This window comes from Delphinus delphis, chromosome 14 (genome assembly GCF_949987515.2).
Source record: "Delphinus delphis chromosome 14, mDelDel1.2, whole genome shotgun sequence".
Taxonomy (NCBI): domain Eukaryota; kingdom Metazoa; phylum Chordata; class Mammalia; order Artiodactyla; family Delphinidae; genus Delphinus; species Delphinus delphis.
Window position 1 is genome coordinate 85,793,034 of NC_082696.1, and position 3,451 is coordinate 85,796,484.

Below are 3,451 nucleotides of genomic sequence, written 5' to 3' on the forward strand. Positions count from 1 at the left end.
GACTGGCATCTTCCACATCATCTGACTTGTTCTCTTTGGGGAGGGCAGCTAGCTTCAGTGCAGGGGGAAATTTTAAAGCTCTGCAGCCACAGGTCCTGGTGGAGTGAGAGTCAGGGCTGGAATGCAAGTAGCAAAACTCAGGGCCAGAGGGATCACCAAGCTCCCTTCAACCCCAGCAGGCATAGGAGCAAACTTTGCATCTGGGAACTTTCCCAGCAAGTCAGTACTTACCTCTCCCAAAGTGGGTGGGAAGAGGTGTGTTGTAAGCTCACCAGGCCTGCCTTCTGGCTCACTTCGGCCATTGTGAAAAGGATGACCTTTTTAAAGTTACGGGGCCACAGCTGCCGGTCATGGGAGCTGATAGGAAGGCCCTGAACCCTGACAAAATTTGATTTTATGCTGTTTCCCAGAAGGAGAAAGGTCATGCATTCAATAAGCGGCTTATTTTTTGAGTTTTAAATTTTGTTATTCTATATTTTAAGAGTAAGGCATATGCTTAGGTTTTTCTTGTTATGAGAAGTAAACAGTTCTTTATGTGGCCAATATTCTTAGAACCAAGTATGGAGCTGTTCTTGTAAATATTGAGCTTTATGGCCTTAAGAAAAAAAAAGTGGCCATCCTCATCTGGGTGGGCTAGATGTGGCTCCCACTAGTAAATTTTCCCCTAGTCCAGGGGACCTGAGCAGGGGGCTCTAGAGGCTGCCTGGAAAACTGGCAGGGAGCTGCCATGACCCAGTGGCTTTGGCAGTTTGGGAAAAGAGGCTGCGCTTAAGAGCCTCTCTCTTGACTGGATGTAGCGCTGAGATGCTGGAGCCCAATAATGGACAAGGCATGGATGCCCACATGCCGCTTCCAGCTTGAAGATGGAGGAGGCCACACGAAAGAACAAGAATGGTCTCTGGGAACTGATAGTGACCCTCAGCCCACAGCGAGAAGACGGGACCTCAGTCCTGCAACCATACAAAATGAATTCTGCCAACTACCTGAATAAGCCTGGAAGTGGATTCTTCTCCAGAACCTCCGTGTAAGAGCCCAGCCTGGCCAACATTTCATTTTGACCTCATGCACAGTCAAGCCCACCCACCTTCTAACCTACAGAACTGTGAACTAATACATGGATGTTCTTTAAGCCACAAAGTTAGTAGTAATTTGTTAGGCAGCAATTGAAAACTAATACAGATGGCCTCTTAGCATCAGAGCTGTGGCTTCATCTAAAATCTTTAACAGCCTAGGATTTTGGTTTAACCAGATAAACTATGTGGTAGGGGAAGGAGTGAAGATGAAGTGTAAGATGACAAAAACAGACTAGTTACCCTGGAGTGAAATAATAAGAAATATATGTGTTGGTCTCTTGAAACGGTTCCTGATGCAGAGCTCCTAAACCCATTGTAAAGAGGGGTGATAGGAGAATCTTTTGTTTTAACTTTTAGTCCTTGATCCCAGTGGGTGACACAGAGCTCCTGAGATCTTTGAAATTTTCTGAGTGATAGAAATATATGACACCAAACCCCAAATCCTTTGAAATTTCCTGGAGTGTCTTTTGTTCTAATGAGGTGACTCTTTCTGGGTTCCTGAATGGGGGATGGTCACCAGAAAGACCAAGCCATAATTAGAAGCTTGGGGTTTTAAGCCCCACCTCTCATTCTCCAGAGAGAGGAGAGGGGCTGTAATGGAGATAGTAATCAGTCATGCCTTTGTGATGAAGCCTCATTAAAATCCCAATAGTACTGGGTTCAGAGAACTTCAGGGTTAGTGAACACATCCACGTTCCAGGAGCACAGCAGCCCAATCCACCTGCTGACCATCGGCTGCTGTGCTCCCGAGGAGCTCAATGTATCCTTTACCCAAGTCCTTATGCTACCTCAAGGCATTCTGGGCACAGCAAAGAAGACACAGGCATTCCCTGCTGGCCTGCCATCTGGTGGGTAACAAAGAGGATGCCTTCTCCACAGAGATGGGGCGATGCTGTCCAAAGAAGGTCACTTCCTCAGCTGTGGCCATGAAAGGGAGTCCCTGAATGCAGGCAATGACTTCTTCCTGGCAAGAAAAATCGGGCTACCTCTTTGGATGCACCACCAGCAATTTTAAGAAAATCTTCACTTGTTTGCTTTGTAAGCCTCAGTGTACTAGGTCCCCATGTGATGTCTGTGCCTGTGTAATGCTAGGTCTCTGTGTTACTCACAAACCTAACCAGAGCTTCTCTACTCCTTTGATCCTGCAGTTTCAGACGAAGTGCTTCACCTCTCTTGGCAATACTGAGTCCTTTCAAGAATCTTGAAATATCTTGAAATGAAGGCTGCCAAGATAAATCCCTAGCCCTGGCTGTAGTCTTGTTATCAATAATCTTGCTGTAAGTGCCACTTTCAAATTTGTGATTTACTCTCTCTGGATCTGAAAACCTGTGATTATAAGGCTCTGAAATCATTGCTTAAATTATATTCCCCATATCGTCAACTTGAGAAGCTCCATACTGGGAGGCTGAACGATTCTTCTCAACATTTCAACACTCTGTCATTACTGCAACTTCCAGTTGGTCAATATCGGGTGAACCAAGGCAACACTTCTTGAATTCTTTACAGAAATCAAAAAAGGAATAGAAACATTCAATCAGTAATACTTTCTTCTTGGAAACCTCATGATGCAGGATTTGCCTGACATGAAGCTGCCCTTCAGTACAGAGAGAGAAGAAGGTTCCTACCCCAGGGTTCAGTTGATTGTCCACTGGTTAAACTACTGGAGGGCTTGGCCCAGCTGGCACGGAGAACAGGCTTTTACATTCCATCTTAGTTTCTTTTACACAATTAATTCTTGGTCAGTTCCAATTCAACTGGTCTATTACTTCGTACAACTGTCCCAAATTCTTGTTGGCCAGATCCACGCCTTTCCATAACAGCAGGATCAGCTCCTTCTCATGGGAGCCCAGCCTGGTCCCGGTGGCCCCAGCAGTGATCCCAAAAGCGTCACCGAGTAATCCGGAGATGCTGTCATGACAATAGATGGGGAGAGAAGTGCCATCGAGAGGTGGTGAGATGGGGAGGAAGTGAGAACGGGATAACCCGTGCTAAAATCCTCTTCGGAGAGAAAAAGAGTGTGCACCCCTCTCCACCTGCCACGTAGTCCCTGGAATCAAAAGGCCGCACCTGACCGGTGTCCACACTCCGGGAAGGAGACGTGCATGCCGACCTCTGAGGGCCTCCCCAGTTCTCTCTGAGCAGGTGGCCACGCCGCTGGGCCGGCGACCCCTCCAGCTGCTGGAGCGCCGACCTCCGCGGGTGTGCTCAGGCTCCCAGGCCCTGCGGCTACATCTTCGAAGCGGCTTTGGTGACGTTGCTTTCTTCTCAGTGCTGGTCAACGAGCTCCTGGAAGCCAGTGAGACACCTGGATTGGGGGGTCGTTTTGCTGGCGACCCCCGCGGCGGGCCCTCACAGCCTACCCATCCTCAACAGTCGGC

General features: G+C 48.0%; 1 pseudogene; it reads right to left on the bottom strand.

Annotated features, from left to right (window-relative positions):
- Window positions 1-1,241: 1,241 nt before the first annotated feature.
- On the bottom strand, window positions 1,242-3,059 carry LOC132437189 (epithelial splicing regulatory protein 1-like; annotated as a pseudogene).
- Between the last annotated feature and the right edge of the window lie 392 nt (window positions 3,060-3,451).